This window comes from Colobus angolensis, unplaced genomic scaffold (assembly GCF_000951035.1).
Source record: "Colobus angolensis palliatus isolate OR3802 unplaced genomic scaffold, Cang.pa_1.0 Scaffold53, whole genome shotgun sequence".
Taxonomy (NCBI): domain Eukaryota; kingdom Metazoa; phylum Chordata; class Mammalia; order Primates; family Cercopithecidae; genus Colobus; species Colobus angolensis.
The window spans coordinates 7,819,741-7,828,538 of NW_012118821.1; positions in this window are offsets into that span (position 1 = coordinate 7,819,741).

Below are 8,798 nucleotides of genomic sequence, written 5' to 3' on the forward strand. Positions count from 1 at the left end.
CAATGCCACGGAAAATCGGAAACCCTGTATAACTGAGTGGATAGACAGGTAAGCAAATAGACCGTCCAACTCTTCTGCAGATAAGGCACAGGTGCCTCAGGACAGGTGAGCGTCAGTGAGGAAGAAGGAGGCTCTATCCCAAATTGAGAAATTTAAAAGCTCTGGGCTTCATTTTTCCTAATCTGGACAAGCTACTCTCCCTCTCTGGGCCTCAGTTCTTAAATCTTTAAAATGCAAGAAAGCAAAGAAATTTACAGCTCTAAGATTCCTAGTATCTTATTTTAAAAACTTCTCTGCCTCTCTAAAAAGATGAGAGGAAATATGGACAGAGAAAGGGACAGGAGAAGAGAGAATGTGCGAAGAAGAAAGAGAGAGATCCCGGCTTCAACAGCCACCAGTGTCGCGTTTCCCTTTTCTCTGAAAGCCAAGAGAGCTTCAAACGCCTGCCCATTCCGGGGTAAGACATCCCCAGAGGCAACCACGCCTGGGGATTTTCCAGGGATCAGCAGCAATTAAAGTACACATAGCTTTCCACTTCCAGCAGGCCGCTTCCAGGGCAATCCCCGGAAGGCCTGGGAGGACACCGATACAAGAATGCAGTTGCACCCTTCCTCGAAGGAAGCGTCAGGGCCTGCGGCCACAGCTGTGGCCCGGCCCACCCTCTTTTATTCCTCTGCATAGTCTCATGGCCTTGGGACCTGTCGGGCATTCCTGGGTGTGGGCACAGATGCCTCTGACCACCACCCGACGAGAAGTCTCTCCGGAAGAGTGTCCTACCCTATTTGTAGCTGCTCCTCAGTTACTTTATTTTACCGTGGGCCACACAAAAAGCTTCGATCCTAAGATACTTCCGGGTAGCCTACTATTCCACAAGCTTGAAGAGCAGACAGGGTAGAAAGCTCCCTTTGCCACTGTGTCTTGCAGATACTGCAGTCACAGATGTCTCCACCTCCTTTCTCACCACTTGGGCAGAAGATAAGTCAACACGAGGTCCCTGGGACTCCTTGAAGGGCTAGCCCCTGCCCTATGTCCACCTATGTCCGCACAGGCCATGATACAGTAAAGTCAGGGGTCCTTTCTGTAGTCCTGGGGCCTTCACGAGCCTTGGCGCTTCCTCCTCTCTGCTGCTTCATGCATCCTGCTCAGAGCAGCCCACACACAGGAAGAAAGCACAGGGCCAGGCCACATCGCATCTCTCACAAATGGGCAAACTTGACTCGTCATTGTTTAGAGGTGGTTGGCACCAGGTCTGACTTCAATGAATATCTGGAAAGACTTAGATTACAGCTCAGCCTTGCATTTCAGAAGGAGCTGGAGTGGGATTTCAAAGACAGTCCTACAGGGCTCTATCCCTCCCATTTTCTGCAGAGCATGGCACCTCTGCAGCTCACCAGACGCCTCCACAGGGTTGCAGAAAGACCTAGATTATAGTTCTGAGGGTGAAATCAGATAACCAGCCTTGAGAACTAGGGAAAAGCACAAGAATTTTGGGCTGAGTTTCTGCACCTGTATATTGAAAGGAGTTCTAACTAGATGATCCTAAGGACTCTTTGAGGACAGAAATCCCAGGAATCAATAAGCTCTACTGTGCTGAGAGTTTAGTAAGTGTAACACACAGTTCTCATCAAAGATACAGGCAAGAAGGTAGTTTTCATAAAAGAGAGAAGGTAGTGTTGATTTCTGTTTTCTAGAATCCAAACTGACTTTATTTGGAGCCAATGGTAACTTAAGTTGTAAGACTTATAACAGATGCAAACAATTTGTCGTTGAATCTGGGGTTGCTCTGTCTGGTGACAATTCTGGTGCTTTTCTATGTGAGGCACTAAAAAAAACTGAGTGTCCAAATTCAGGTATTTGTATCTAATGGAAAGCTCTTGGCATTGTGTTCTGAGTCAGATCTCAAAGGCAATAGCAGGCCTGGCGGTAGGCACCTTGGAAGCGGGCACTGGCCTCGTGAGCTTCACCTTGTAGGGTTACCCCAGTCTTTTTCTGTGGTCAGCTGCTCTAGAGTCATCACAACCGGTCTAGAGGTGTCAAAGATGGGGAATGAAGGGGAAGGAAGTCTTCACGAAGCCTACTGTGGAGGAGTGAGATGATAAGCAGACTATGGGAAAACTGGCATTATGCCAGTATCAGTAAAAAGGTTGCAATTGGTCTAGAAAGACCTAGAAAGCAGATGGTTTCCACTGTGCACAGTGAAATTTGATTCTAGCTCTATCACCTCCACCAGCTATCTGACATTGGGGATGCTAGTCCCACTGTCTGGACCTCTGCAGCTTGGTCTGTACGATGGGGAATGGGGCTAACACGGCCTGGCAGTTGCTTCAGCTTTGCCGTCCTGTGCTTCTGTGGCACAGACTCCTCGGGGCAAGCAGGGTTCTCATGGCCACCAGTCACCACTCCCTCCTCGCTCCCTCCCCTGCAGCAGACCGGGCTGCTAGATGAGAGCAGGAGCAGGGCAGCAGCTGGAAGCAAACATGCCCACTGGATTCCAGCTATTTCCATGCTCTGGTTCTGCCCACACAGGCTGCCTTGGCAGAAGTGCCAAGTCTGCAGCTGCCACCCAGAGCACTTGTGGAGCCTGGTCAGCAGCCCCACCCTGCTGGAGTCCAGAGAGGGACACCCAGGCAGCCCACGCTGTTCTCTAGAACAGAGGCAAAGAGTCTCACAACACAGATGACTCTGCAGCCCGGTCCATCACATACAACGCAGAGACCACCCCTGGGAGTGACCAGTAAACATTTAACGAAGGCAGTCACCTCTCAGTGTGAGGATTTTGGGCTTTCTGAAATTGGATATTGGTGATGCTTTGAATTGGAAGGCAGGGAAATGAAGACAGGAACTAAGACTTCTTCATCCTTCTCCACCATCCAGCAAGGACGACAGTTTGTACTCAGAGTATATGGCAGGTGGGAGATGAGCCAGCATCGACAGCCCCACTTTATGACAAGTAAATCTTGTTCCATACTGCCATGCTACTTTCTCTAATACTGATATGGAACGCCTATAGAGTGTTCTATAAAGCAGATACTGCTTGCAGAACATTGTTTACACTCATGCACTTATGGTTCATGACAACCCCAGGAAGTCCTATTATCACTTCCGTTTTACTTATGATGAAACTGAGACATGTGATTGGCCCAAGGTCACAGAGGTGGTAAGAGGTAGTGTTAGGAGACAAAGCCAGGACTCTGACTCGAGGTCCTTCTGAGTCCAGGCTATGCTGCACCGATCCACAGCTAGCTGGCAATCTGCAGTCGTAGACACTGGAGCAAAACTAGCAGAAAAGGAGGAGGTCAAGAGCAACAGAATGACAGGCTCTCCCGGTTAGATTTCTCCACCAGAGAGTGGGATTTCCTCCAGTGTCCTGGATCTAAAGGTTGTCAGGAGACCTATATTGACCCTAGGAGTCAGGACCTGCACCTGCATAACCTTCCAGGGGAAGAGTGGCTGAAGGAGGAACAGAGCTCACAAATTCCTTGCTGTGCCCAACAGGGTAGAGGCAGATCCTCTCAACTATGCCCCCAGGGCACCCTCCCCTGCCATCTCCCATGAAGCAACTCAGCACTTTCTTTTACAGTTATTTGTCTTATCATCAGACTCTGAGCTCCTTGGGTGCCTCTTCTAATATCCTAAGGACATAACCCAATGCCGGGCACATAGCAGGTACTCAAGAAACATTGGTGCAATAAGTCAACAAACTAAAAGAAAAGTTGATTTTTTCTTTCTTGAGTGTCCAGGCTCCCAGGGAGATAATAGAGGCAGGAACCCATCAGTAGGCCTTTGTTATAGTTGAGTCGATGTCTCCTGAAGTAGAATAAAGGGAAAAATTATTGAAGGTAATTGTTGAGTCAAAAAAGCAATGACATGAGTAGTATCGCATAAATATGTACACATGACTGGACATGCAAATGTTCTCAATCTAGAAAATGCCATAGCTGTTTTTTCCTTAATCTTCTCCTTGTTAACACAAAGCACTTGACAAAGATTAATAAAACACGACACTTCCTTCCCAGGGAATTTACAATAAAGTAGTGGAGAGACACACACATGAATAAGCAATGTAAGGAGGCCAAGAGGCTGGTTGGAGAAAGTGCAGAAAGGGATGCCATTTACTGGCTTTGATTTGGCCAGTCTTGTGGCTCCAAATATGGCGCAGAAGCTTTGGTGTGGAGGGAGCTAACACTCCCTGCCTCTGGGGGAAATTAGCACACAGAACCAGAAACACTCAATGTTTAGAGAGCAGACTTTCTCACATTGGGATGTAGTGGATACCAGGTATCCATGCTGGCTTGGAGAACACTGACTTTTTATTCTGCAGAATTCTCACAGAAGAACAAGAGTTGAGTCGGACACCATATCTTCCAATGGGAGTCCCCTTTGCTAACCCTGAGCTTTGCAGGGGAGAAGATAAAAAGGGTGTTACAGTGTAAGGCTGTTGGTGACTTGGGCATAGGATGAGCCCTTACAGGAAGACTTTACCCCTGGGAGGAGAACAGAGAGGCCAGCTGGCCTTCCCAGGGGCCTGGCAACATTTGTCTGGACATGGTTGCCAATCAGCACAACTTAACCCCTTTAGTAAGTGGATTCGCATACGGTGTTGAGATTGCCAAGTTGGGTCACTTTAGAACATATTAGAGATAAGGGAGGTAGCAGCAGAAAATGTCTGAAGTCAAATGCTTGTCTGATAAATGCCTACTGCTGCTAATTTTCTTGAGTCAACCAAGGCAATGTGACCTGTGCAAATTCCTGAGCATGGAGAACAGGAATCTTCATGACAGTGACCCTGGCTCCCTCTGTCTTCTCCCGATGTGGGCTCCTGTGTCTTCTGCACCAATCACAGAGTTTTCTGCTCATCTTTAATTCCCAGGAAGACCATCTCTTTCTTTCCCTGATAACTTTCCTGCTCCCATGCAAGCTCCGTCATGGATGAGAAGTTGTCATGCCTTCCCACCTCACCTACTCACAACTTTTTGACTACCTGCTCCATATTCGTTATCTGTATTTGCTTCCAAGGGTCACCATAAAAAGAATAACCACAAATTGGATGACGCGGAACAACAGAAAATTACTTTCTCACAGTTCTCAAAGTTAGAAGCATAGAATCAAGATGTCATCAAACCCATGCTCTCTCTGACAGCTCTAGGGAGGAATCCTTCCTTGCCCCTTTCTGCTCCCAGTGGCTCCCTGTAATCTGGATGTTTTTGACTTGCATTACTGTAGTTACATGGCTTTCTCTTCCCTGTGTGTCTTCATATGACTTTCTCTCTGTGCATGCCTGTCTTTGTGTCCAAGTTTCCTTTTTTAATAAGGATACCAGTTATATTGCATTAGGGTCCATTCTAGTGACTTCATTTTAACTTGATTACCTCTGTAAAGGCACTGTTTCCAAATAGGGTCATAGTCTGATGTAGTAGGGGCTAATACTTTAACGTATCTCTTTGAAGGGGAACATAATTCAATCTATAACACTATAAGTCACACACTTTACATAAATGGCTCCCTTTAAATTTTACTACAACCCTGTGAGTTTGATATCATGGTCCTCACTGGACAAGTGGGTTTTCCTGTTTGTTTTGTTTTGGGCTTGTTATTTTTTCTTAATGTGAAAATATTCACGAGTCAGGACAATAACAATAGTCGGGGAGAAATTAATCATCTTCTCTTTCGTTTCTCACAAGGGGGTCCATGGATCTCCTATGTCAGAAGCACCTGGGATGTTGTTCTAAATGCAGATTCCTGGCTTTCTTGTCTTCCTAAATTGAAATGTGTAGGAGAAGAACTTCTCTGTAATACATTCCCTAAGTCACTCTTACACCACCTTGGGTTGGTGTAAGAATGCCTTCTTTTGAAATTTGCTTCTAATACGATAGAGTAACGGGGCCAGCTTTACGCATTTTCCTTAGACAACTGGAACACTGGACAAAATACTGTTACAGGATTCCTTCATTGCCATTTCACCAGCTGGAAATCTCTGCTGCTGCCATGACCTTTTTCCAGGGCTTAGCTCAGGCCCACTGGGCTCACTCCACCCACTTGGTCCAACAGGCTGCCCTCGGCTTGCCCTACAGTCAGGATCCCTCACCTGAACAGGGACTCCGTGCTCAGCCTGTGAATGGACTAGGTGTGCTGCAAGCAGCTTCCACGTTGGGAGCCAGTGTTTAGACAAGGGAAACACGGTGGCACCCGAAAACTCGAAGATGCAACTGCAGAGCCCCAAGGTATGCTGCAGCCTTTGCTCAGGGAGTCCAAGGTCTGAGTTCCTGAGGAATGATGCAGCTCTTCACTCCCGTAGCTCCACAAGTGGGACTATGTTACAAGCTCTTTTATTTCTGCCACTCACAGCTTGGCGAAAAGAGGGTAAGTTACAGCTTATTCATTCCTGCTGCCTGCAACTCAGCAAGTTCTGGGTTCTCATCCCGCAACCAAGAGCATTAAGGTACACAGATGTCGGAGTGTGAGTAAGGCAGAGAAGAATTGTATTGAGTGTCAGAAGGAAAGCTCTCAACTGCAAGAAGGGACCCTGAAGGCAAGTTGCCCTCAGCTGCGAGTGGGGGCCCCAAAGTGGGTAGCCATCTGTGAGGCTGGTCCAGGGGTTTTTAATGGGCTCAGAATGGGAGAGGGCACACTGATTTGTCCAGGCATGGGCTCCTGAAAAAGTACCATTCAATTGGTTAAAAGGCATAATCCAGAAGGAATCAATTGAGAGAGAGAGAGGGTAAGACAGGGATAGAAGCTGTCGCTCTGGTCATGGCCTCTATCTGGAACCACCAGCTCAGTTTTCAGGCTTTAAACTGTCTTTGGCTTCAAGGTTGGGTTTCACGGGGACCTGTTCCTGTCTGCCCAGGAAATTGTCTGTCTCCTATCCCTATCAATATCTAAAACAGCGATCGACAGACATGGGATAACAGACAGTGCAGGACTCTGGTCTCTGAGAAGAGGAGCACGAACAAGGCAGATCCTGCAATGGCAGCAGCTCACTGCCGCGAGTCAGCCTTCAGGCCATGATGCGAAGTGGGAAACCAAAATAAAGCTCAGAATCCTCCCTTAGCCTCAGATATTGGCCAGACCAATGCAGCTAAAATGTGTGTGGAGCAGAGACACTGGAGAGGAGATAACTATCTGGAAAGAGGAGTCTGGAGATCTGTAGCAAGGTTCCCCAAGCCTCTGGCTGAGTGATGATCTGTGCGTGCGTAGGAGAAAAATCTGTGGGGCTGGGAAGTCATTCATCTGTGTACAAGGACAAGACCCAACACTACTTAAAGAAAACAACAAAATGCAGCAATCAACAGTGTAAAATTCACTATGTCAAACACCCACTAAAAAATGATCAGGAATGTGAAGAAGCAAGAAATGTGACATATCCAGGAGAAAAAACGATCAAGAAAAAAAGATCCAGAAACAGCCAGGGTGACGGAATCAAAGAACACAAACATTAAAGTAGCAAAAAATATAATCCAACATTGCCTAGCTGATAACGGGTGTTCAAAATCTCAGAAACCACATTCTTAACCATTCTACAGCACTGCCTCTAGAAATCAATGTCTGCAGAGGGTATGTCCTAATCCCCATTATCTTGCTCAGAATTTTTGCTGTAATTACTTTGGTCCTTTATCTGATGTGCTGTATTATCTTGGACATTTATTGTTAGAGTGGTAAGGACTTACAGTAGTTGACCTTTTTGAGAAACTAAGAGGACATGACCACTGCAATTAAAACACACCAGACTCATGTAGGTGTGGCTAATTTTATAGATCTTTTCAAAAATATAATAAACAACTGAATCCTGGGCAAAATGGCTGAATAAGAACATCTCCTGTGTGTAGCTCCCAGAGAGATCAACGCAGAAGGCGGGTGACTTCTGCATTTCCACCTGAGGTACATAGTTCGTCTCATTGGGACTGGTTAGACAGGAGAACCATTTCACATGCAAAAACACACATAGACTCAAAATAAAAAGATGGAGGAAGATTTACCAAGCAAATAAAAAGAAAAGCAAAAAGCAGGGGTTGTAATCCTCATTTGATAAAACAGACTTTAAATCAACAAAGACCAAAAAAGGCAAGGGCATTGCATAATGGTAAAGGGATCAATGCAATAAGAAGAGCTAACTATCCTAAATATATATGCACCCAATATAGGAGCACCCAGATTCATAAAGCACGTTCTTAGAGATCTAGAAAGAGACTTAGACTCCCACACAACGACAGTGGGAGACTTTGACACCCCACTGTCAATATTACATCGACAAAACAGAAAATTAACAAGGATATTCAGAACTTGAACTCAGTTCTGGACCAAGCGGACCTAATAGACATCTACAGAACTCTCCACCCCAAATCAACAGAATATAAATTCTTCTCAGCACCACATAGCACTTATTCTAAAATCAACCACATAATTGGAAGTAAAACACTCCTCAGCAAATGTAAAAGAATGGAAATAACAGTCTCTCAGACCACAGTGCAATCAAATTAGAACTCAGGATTAAGAAACTCACTCAGAAGAGCACAACTACATTGAAACTGAACAACCTGCTCCTGAATGACTACAGGGTAAATAACAAAATTAAGGCAGAAATAGAGATGTTCTTTGAAACCAATGAGAACAAAGACACAACCGACTAGAATCTCTGGGACGCAGCTAAAGCAGTGTTTAGAAGGAAATTTATAGCACTAAATGCCCACAGGAGAAAGAAGGAAAGATCTGAAATCGACACCCTAACATCACAATTAAAAGAACTAAAGAAACAAGAGTAAACAAATTCAAAAGCTAGCAGAAGACAAGAAATAACTAAG